The following is a 9647-nucleotide window of genomic DNA, read 5'->3' on the forward strand; positions in this document are numbered from 1 at the left end:
AGGCTGAAGCAAGAGAATTGCTTGAACCCAGGAGGCTGAGATTGCAGTGAGCCGAGATCATGCCACTGTACTACAGCCTGGGTGACAGTGTGAGACTGTCTCAAAAAAAAAAAAAAAAAGTACAAAAATTAGCCAGGCATGGTGGTGTATGCCTATAATCCCAGCTGCTTGGGAAGCTGAGGCAGGATAATTGCTAGAACCTGGGAGGTGAATGTTGCAGTGAGCCGAGATCACACCACTGCACTTTAGCCTGGGTGACAGAGTGAGACTCTGTCTCAAAAAACAAACAAACAAAAAAACAGGAAAGTCCAGAAGGCACAGCAGTCTGTAGTGCCAATGGAAATTGTGCCAAGTGGCTGGCTTCCAGATGCCTTCTCAAGGCAGTACCACCATGATTGGCTGAGGGATGTGAGACCAAGAGAGGAATCTAAGGGAACAGTGTAACTGGAAGAATGGAGTGACTTGTTTCTGAGATGGAAGACACTGGCCTAGTAACAAATGGGGTCAGGAAGATCAGGGGTTCAGTCAGACACATGTCAGGTGGAAGACATCCAGGGGAGACTCAAGGAGCAGCTGGACACATGCACCTGGAACTCACACTGGAGGCAGGAGCCACGCTGTGGGCTGACTCTGATCTACCCTAAGCTCTAGACTGAATGTCCAACTGCTCTTTGGTGCCCCCATCAGGATGTCTACGTGCACCTCTGATGCTCAGCAAGAAGCAATTACTGCCGATTAGCACTATCTGCCATGGGTGGCTGGTCCGGGTCAGGCTAGAGGAAGTACCTGGTATGTTCTTCCAGGAAAATAAGTAGTGTCATCGCAGTGGCTTATCAGAATTTCTGGCTCCTTTTGTAATGGAGTTTCAAAGATTAATGTACTGTACCTCCAAATTTCTAGTTCATACTTGAACCAACTTAGGTAACATGCTTTGGGTGTACAATAGACTCTAATGATTTGATGTCAAAACATGAATCCGAATCCCTTCACTTAACTACTCCCAGTGTTCAAGCATTAAGTTCCAGTGTTAAGCATGAGTGCCTCTCATGTGCTGGTGTATTCATTTACTAAGGCTGCCACAACCAATGACCACAAACTGCATGGCTTAAAGCAACAGAAATGTATTCTTTCACAGTGGTGGAGGCCAGAAGTCGGAGCAGAAGTCAGACCAAGTGTGCAGGGCCACCCTGTCTCTGGAGGCCCTGAGGGAGGATCAGTCCCTCCTTTTGCTCTTCCAGATTCTGGTGGCTCCAGGTGTTCCTGTGGCTACATCACTCCAATCTCTGCCTCCATCTTTGCATGGACTTCTCTGTGTCTGTGTCTCTGCCTCTGTCTCTCATAAGGACCCATTGGATTTGGATCCCACCCAGATAATTCAGGAGATCCTACATTAATTATATCTACAAAGACCCTTTTTCCAAATAAGATCACATTCACCGGTTATAGGGGTTAGGATGTGGAAGTATTTGGGGGCAGAGAGGGACTATTCAACCCACTACTGCTGGTTGGTGACAGATACAGGAAAGATGTAACCCATTTCCACACTCCTCTGTTAATTCAATAAACATTTATTGAGTACATGCTGTATACAAGACCTCATGTTTGGCATTATAGACACCAAGATGAAAATAATAAGCAAAGGTCTTACAAAGACCTCACAGTTTTATTAGGGGAATGGGATCAAAAATGCTTAGCATACCTAGGCGAGCTGAGCCTTTTTGATCCCATTCCCCTAATAAAACATATTAAAAATAATATGGTATTCTTGTATTATTTAATCCCCCCAACTCTGTAAGGTAGCTATTAGTGTTCTCATTTCTGGATGTATACACTGTGCCTCAGAGAAGTGAAGTGACTTGCATGGGATGATGATTGGTAGGTGGCACAGTCAGGATTTAAACCTGGGTCTGCCCACCGGCAGCATACCCTGTTCTGTGCACTTTAACGTCAACTCATCAATCATACCCACTGGGACATCACACGTGCACATAATTAAATGCTGACTTCTGTGACACAGGGTTCAAAATGGATGTAAATGGATTTTAAAAATAGACTCTCATTTAAATATGCAAGGAAAAGTATTCTTGGAATCTTCTGGTCAACGCTTTTTGGGAAACATTTGGCAATCACTCACTTTTATATTCTGTAAATCTACCCGTGCCGGTCTTAGGTTTGCTTAAAATATGGTAGTCTCAGAAGCCTCAATCCTATTAAAGAACATGAGAATGATAAAACTTGTCTTTGCCTGGGCTTTGTCAACCCAGGCTCTGTATTTCATCTGAGAGAGAGAGACTCTTAAATATGTTGTGTCAAAAAAACTATTGATTATAATCAATAGTGTTTTTGTAATTGACTATAACTAGATTGGACACAGATTCACCAACCAATACCCTGGAAATGTACCCCTTGTATAAAGACCAAGTAATCAGAAACACGGATTTCATGCATAATTCTTACCTGGTAAGGAAGTGAGGTTTTATTTTATTTTCTTTTTCTAGTGTGGCCCAGTAAACAGCAGACCTGGGTATACTCTCAGCAATGCCAGTTCTGAGCCCAGTGATCCAGGACACATTGCTTTCAGCCTCTGAGCCTCATGCTTCTTATCACTAAGGTGAATATTTGTGCGAGGTGATCTTTGAGGTCCCTTTTGGCTCAGAAGTATACGAACTGTGAGGCTAAATATTTAGTGCTAATTATATTTGCTGGGATGTGTGTTCTTTAGGGCTAGGCTTAGTTTACATTTTTTTATGAGACAGATGAATGAAGTTAATAAGAATAGTTAATTTAAAAAGATACTGAATTCCCAGAAGGTATTTTATTATGAATTTAATTATGAAAAGTGGTAATTGCTTCACTCCAAGACTTGAAATTTGTCCAGTTGCTCGATGTACTAAGTAAGGGACAGTTTTTCTCAAGCCTGCCTCAGCTCTTTACTAATACCAGTGATGCAAGAACAGCTCTCTTTAAAAAAAAAAAAAAAAAAAAAAAAAAAAAAAAAATAAAAAAAAAAAAAAAAAAAGATAAAAAAAAAAAAAAAAAAAAAAAAAAAGGGTTTTAGAGATGGGGACTCATCACGTTGCCTAGGCTGAAGTTGAACTCCTGGGTGCAAGTGATGCTCCTACCTCAGCCTCATGACTATCTGGGATTAATAGTGCCTACCCCTGAACCAAGCTTTACTTTCTAACTATGGAAAGAAAGAGTGCGGGAGAGCTAGTCAGTTTGCATAATGGGTCTCTTATCTTTAATGTCTCTACAACAGACAAGAAATCTACATGTTAAAATGTAGCTTCATTACTATCAATCTACCGTGTGTTCTGAGTATAGGGTTGCCACCAGCCTGTGTGGCACTTTCATTGCAAATTAGCGAAAGTAACCCTTTTTCAAAGAACACGCACAGCTCTGCACAAAAACAGCTTGGGAAGCAGATGGCTCTGCACCAGGGTGTGGTTTGACAAGTGGAGCTGGGGATGAGTTGCAGTTCTCACTTTTTTCCTTAGCTGAGCATGTCTGTGCAGTGCATACAATACCCCAGTGGACAAGGCGGTCCTGCCTGGCTCAATCTCTTACATTCTTTCTGCTTCTCCAAGGAAGTGGCTGGTCTTTGCTTTGAAAAAAGCCCTTGATCACTGCTTTGAAAATAGCCTTCTCTGAGGTTGCAAGCAGAGGGTCTGAAACACTGAAGGGCCTTGGAATTAGGAGAGGGGATGGTATCTTTGAGAAATGGAGAGAAAAACCATTGTGGTAGAAATCAGCAAACAAGATGAAGGCAGGAGACAGGCTGTAGGGATGGACCAAGGTCAGTTTTTTTTTTTTTTTTTTTTTTTTTTTAATCTCTAGGCCATTGGTGAAGGGCATTTTCCTAAGAACAATGGGACTTGGTAGGCTGGTTTTAAGCATGGAAGGGTTTAAATAGATCAAATTGGCTTCCCTGTTGAGTGATAGTTGTAGGAAGCCTTATTCAGAGGTAAGCGATGCTGGTGGTTTGGACAAGGGTGATGTTGGAGAAAGGTGGGTGGATTTTAGAGTAAAATTATCTCATGAATTAAAGTTATCTAGAAATGATGATGGATCTGATTAAGGAATGAAGGGAAGGTAAGGAGTAATTTCAAAAGTAATAATAATAGCTAATATGGTACCAGGCACCATTCTAAAGGCTTTACATATATTAGCTCATTTAATCTATGAAGGAGGAACTATGATTTTCCTCACTTTATACAGGAGTAACTTGAGGCACAAAAAGTTTAAATACCTTGTCCAAGGTTCCACAGCACACAGTCTGAGCTGAGATGTGAACACACAGTCCGAGGTTTAAGTCCTTGTTCTAAACCAGTGATTCTCGAAGGAGACATTTTTGGTTGTCACAGCTGGGGCGGGAGTGCAACTAATATCTAGGGATAGATGCCAGAGATGCTGCTAACTATCCTACAATGCCCAGGACAGTCTCCATGACAAGAAATTACCCAGGCCAAAATGTCACTAGTGCCCAGGTTGAGAAACCCTGTTGTAAATTGCTGCATTATATTAATACTACCTACTGAGAGTAGCCACTAGGCTTCTTAGATAACTGGTTTACCAATACTAGGGGAAGATCAGCTTGAAAGAGACTGAGTTGCTTTCTGAATATATCCAGTTGAGGTCCCTTAGAACACCCAGGAATATAGGGCAAGTAGACTGCTAGATGCTCACTCTGCTCTGTAACACAGAGAGGTCTGGCACTGTTTGGAGGATGTTTCTATTCCTGGCAACTGGATACACCCAAATCACCTTCTGTATTTTTATCTTGTATTTGTTTGTTTGTTTATACCCCCACCCTCTTGGAGAAAGGATGCAAAGCTGCTTTGAAGGATAAGGAACACACAATAGTCTGATGTAAGTTAAAAGTAGGACAAAGGAACACATTCACATCAGGGTGGAGACACAGGATGGTGCCAGCAGTGAGGCTAAAAGAAACCCTAATCCCATTCCAGGTGGCTGCAGGCCTCTTCTTACAATCTTACTGGACTCCTTTAACCCTGTCTCTGCCAAGCTCTCTGCCACCTCTCCAGGAGGTGAACCCCAATTCTTACCTCTTGGCTGCCCGGCAGCTGAGAGGAAAACTGATTGTGCTTACTGTCTTTTAGGTTCCTGGCACACAGTGGGAGAACAATACATACTTGTAGAGAGAATCTCCGGGGATGGGGTTGTGAGCAAGACACAAAGCCTCCCCCATGGAACTTCCTTTTGAATGGGAGAGACAACCCAAAAAGGCAAGCAACCATTGATGTGGGCATTTGTGCTTTGCTTTGCTTATCAGATAATTTAATAACTAGTTCCCAGGCCTCTTTCATGCTATAAAGAAACAAAAAAGGAGCCAAGAAAGAATGATGAGGAGGAGTATGGTGGTTGGGGAAGGCTCTGTGAGAGGAAATGTGCGAGCTGAGCCCTACAAGAGGAGAAGAGACAGACTGTCATAGAGTGAAGTGCAGGCATTCCAACCAGGAAACAGCGTGGACAGATGGCCCGAGACGGGAAACAACCATGGGCTTTGAGAATCCAGGAAGAGGCCAGCAGGCCTGAAGCAGGATGAAGGAAGAGAGAGAGGGTGGGGAAACAGCCAGGGCCTTGTAGGCATAGGAAAGAGTCTGGGTTGTATTTCAAGTGCAGTAGGGAGCTGTGGAAGGACTGCATGTCAAAGATCAACAATTGTCCACAAGTATCTATTCTCCCCTTTGTCATCATTAATAAAATCTACAGAGTTGAACTGGGCACGTGCCTGCCTAGAATAAGAACTTTCCCAGCCTCTTTTGCAGGTGTGGTCATGTGACTTAAGCTCCACCTGCTAACATCTAAGCCCAGGTGGCGTAGGCAACTTCTGAGTAGTATCTTTGAAAGCGGGTCGTGTGACCCCACCTCTCCTTGCTGCTATATGTGGTATAGATTAAATGGCTGGAACTCCAGCACCATCTCAGACTCTAAAGTGATCTTGGAAATAAAAACCAGGATTGGAGGTGCCATGATCTAAACAGAGCCTGGATTCCTGACTCTGCTGAACTGCCATAGTCTCAGGTAGCCAGCTGCTAGATGCTTCAGGGAGGGAGAGAAAAGCATCTATCTTGCTGAAGCCACTGTTAGTTGCATTTGCTGTCACAGCTAAACCTAATTCTAACTGATAGAGGCTTTCAGGAGGAATGACATGGTTCTGCTTATCACATCAGAAGCTCCCTTAGGCCCTGTGAGGAGCATAAGATTGCAAGGGAGTGAATACAGAGCAGGGAGATGGGGGCAGAGGCTGTGGCAACAATCCAGGCAAATGAATAAATGAATGAATTGTAACCGGACTCAGGTTCAGCTGCTCCCTGCTTGAAAGTCAAAACTCAAGAAACAAGACTTGGTGGGAGGAAAAGCAGTTATTCAGAAAGCCAGCAAATCAAGAAGATAGTAGACTAGTGTACTAAAATGCCATCTTAAGTCAGTAAAAATTTCAGGCTCTTTTTTATGTTAAGGGCGGGGAAGAAGAGGGAGTTGGGACAAAGAGGTAACTGAGGACTGCAGACATCTGGGTGCGAGCGAGGGCCTGAGGAGGGTGGGAACCACTTTGTCCTTGGTCAGGTCACAATGCTTCTATAAATCTTTAACAAAACATAGTTGTTTACATACTTTCCCTTCAACCTCAGAGTTAGTTTTAAAAACTACATGATTGCTATTTTTGTGTATTATCTATATGGATCTTTAACAAAACATAATTTTTTACATAATTTCCCTGTAACCCCAGAGTTAGCTTTTAAAACTACATGATTGCTGTTTTTGTGTATTATTTCAGTGCTCTAAAATTATCCTAGCCTACATACAGGAATGGGTAAAAGCCCCTTACACAAAAACGGTGAGTGTTCCTTTGCTGTTTCACTGTTACTGAATGAATGAATGAATGAATGAAAGCATCTCCCAGGGCTGCCTGCTTTCTTACCTTCTCACGTGATCATTCTTTGCCTCTCTGTTTCTTAATGAGCTTTCTGTCCCTTCTTTCTTGCTCTAAGGCCCTGAAGCTCACCAGTGTGATCAGAAGGAGAAAAGGAATGTTCTATCCAGCCCCACACCCCAGCACCTGCTAGGCAACTTTGTCTTTTCTTCCACAAAAGAAAAGAAATCTCCCAAACACAGGAGATGATGGGAAAAGGCATCTCTCTAGGCATTAACCCTGACAGGGCCCATCAGGATTCCCAAATTCCCAATTTATAGACAGGGAAACTGATCCCCAGAGAAGGGAAGGGACTTGCCCATGTCAGTGGGACACAGTATGAAACATAAAAGTGGGAAGAGGGTCTAGAAACCATCCAGCCCTACCGCCTCATTTAGAGAAGGGGAAACTGAGGTCTGGAGAGGGAGAGTTAGTGACAGAGCCACAGCAAGAACTCAGGACAGGGTCAGATGGTGCATGACCAGCTCAGTTACACAAAAGCCTGTGCTAGGGATTTAATGTTCTACTATGGTATCTCAAAATTCCTCATAATCTTATCCCTAAATGTGTGCTTTGTAAATGAAGTCCGTGCAATAACAGAGCAGGCACCCAGGCTAGCAGCCTCAGCTCAAGTGCAGTGTGGCCCCTTCCCCACCAGGTGCGTTCTCAGTGCCAGCTTCCCCCATCCCCTGCTGTCCCCTCCTCACATCCCTTCTTCCCTCTCTTCCCCCAACAGCTGCCACTCTGCTCTCTACAGGGCACTGGCACAGGAGGGTGGATGTGCAGAGCCCACAGAATTTGGGTAGGGCATGAATGCCCCCACGCCTGCCCTAGAGGTAGGTGGTATCATGGTGACTTCACACGGCAACTGATGAGGCAAGCTTTTCCCCTATGCTAGAGTGTCTGACATGGAGGTTGCAAGATGTGGGGGTACCTGTCCACCATGGATTGGAGAGAAGGGTCCATGGGAAAGGAGGATGCCTGGCTCCCCTTCCCTAGTTCCTCTTGCCTCAGTGTAGGGGACCTGGCAGCAGATGGTTACTGGTGGGCCACGCTGCTGGAGAAGGCTCCTGGGTGACTTTGCTCCTGGGTGCTCCTGGGTGCCTGGGAGCTGCAGGCACCTCTCCAGTAGCTCCATGCTCAAAGGAGCATAGCATTAAATAGCAAACACACAGCACAAGAGGGGCCACAGAAGTGGGATGGGGCTTTAGGCTGGAGTTCCTCTCTCCCGCCTGTGGAACAGCAGGTGTGTGTTTGCACGGTGCCCTGGGCTGTCACATTAGGTCGCCGTCCTGACTCTGGACTTCTGTTGCTCTGGCCAGGAGCCCCCAGCCCCGCTGGGCAACACCAATGTATTCACCTTCAGTCTACTGCGTTCCCGGCCCTGTGCTGGGCCCTTTTTCTCTGTGTTCTTGTTTGCAGCCTTGTCATATATAACTCAGTGAGGTTATGCACTATTATTAGACTCATTTTACAGGTGAGGAAAGACAGGTGCCCACAGGCTGAGTTAACTTGGCCACATCCTCCACCTGAGAAGCAGGAGACCCAGGTTCCCCGCCCAGGTGGCCCGGTGCTCCTGTCGTGTCGGACGTGTCGGCAGTCGGGCTGCCAGGGAAGGAAAGCGCAGGGTAGAGGAGCTGGGTTTCGCCGCCTCTCCTCCCCTCCCCGCCTTCCCAGGGAACTCACGCTCCTCCCCTGCACTCCAGCTCCTCCCCAGCTCGCCCTGGGCCCGCTCCGAAGGGAGGAGACCACGTGACCCAGGCCGCCGGTAACCAGGCAACCGTTCCAAGACGCTGCTCTTCGTCCACTCTGGCTTCTGCCTTATTCAATATCCGCCAGGCAGACAAGGCTCCTGGGAGCATCCCTGAAGTAATCGCAAGAAATAAGGCTTGCTGGGGAGGCCTGTAGGGACATCTAATATTCTCTCTCTCTGAACTCTGTGCCCCAAAGTCCTGAACCTGCCTGTTGGGGATTCTGAGGGAATGGTGGAAATCCAGATTCGTTGGAGCCAGAGTTTGCCGTGCGCATGATGGAGGGGGTGTGGGGTATGGGCAGAGGTGGCAAGCGAGGCTTTGTGAAACGTTACACTCTGCCTCCTCAGCTGCAGGCCGTTGCTCTGGGCCGGGAGCCAGCTGCTCCCAAAATGGCCACAATGCCTCAGGAAGGAGGTTGACACCCTGTGCTCTCAGAAGCAGCTGGGAGCTCAGAAGTAGACCTCTATTCATGCAGTTCTGCCTTCTGGGCATGCAATGGATTGCTGCCAACTCCAGTCAGGTGGGATATTAAGGGGGTGACCAAGATTTATTAAGCCCCTGTTGTCTTCCCTAAGCCAGACACTAGGGAGAGAAAAATTAGCAGATCCGACCTAATTCCAGTTTCATAGATGGGAAAATGGAGGCTCAGATAGGCAGAAAGAGTTTCTCTGAATCTGGCTGATGAAAATATCAGCCCTTCCCATTAGCCATGCTGCTTTGACAGAGGAAGAAAGGAACTTCAAGTGCATCTAGACCAGCTCCCTTACTTTACAAAAGAGGAAACCGAAGAATAGGGAGACAAAATGTCCCCTCCTCAGGGTCACACAGCTTGTTTGGCCCCAAAGTCACTTTCTGAATTACTTAGGGGACTCTTAACCCCAGTTATGACCTGTTCTTGGGTTCAGTTTTTGTTTTGTTTTGTTTCATTTGAGACAGGGTCTTGCTCTGTTGCCCAGGCT

The 9647-nt window shown here is 45.8% G+C and overlaps 1 long non-coding RNA gene across 1 annotated transcript in view; it reads left to right on the forward strand.

The window, feature by feature from the left end:
• The first annotated feature begins 8742 nt into the window (after positions 1 to 8742).
• Positions 8743 to 9647, forward strand: part of LOC119471056 — a 13796-nt gene continuing 12891 nt past the window's right edge. The window contains exon 1 of the long non-coding RNA XR_005200047.1: positions 8743 to 8838. This is a non-coding gene — a long non-coding RNA (uncharacterized LOC119471056). The remainder of the gene's footprint in view (positions 8839 to 9647) is intronic.

Source organism: Cebus imitator, unplaced genomic scaffold (genome assembly GCF_001604975.1).
Source record: "Cebus imitator isolate Cc_AM_T3 unplaced genomic scaffold, Cebus_imitator-1.0 Scaffold48, whole genome shotgun sequence".
Classification (NCBI taxonomy): Eukaryota; Metazoa; Chordata; class Mammalia; order Primates; family Cebidae; genus Cebus; species Cebus imitator.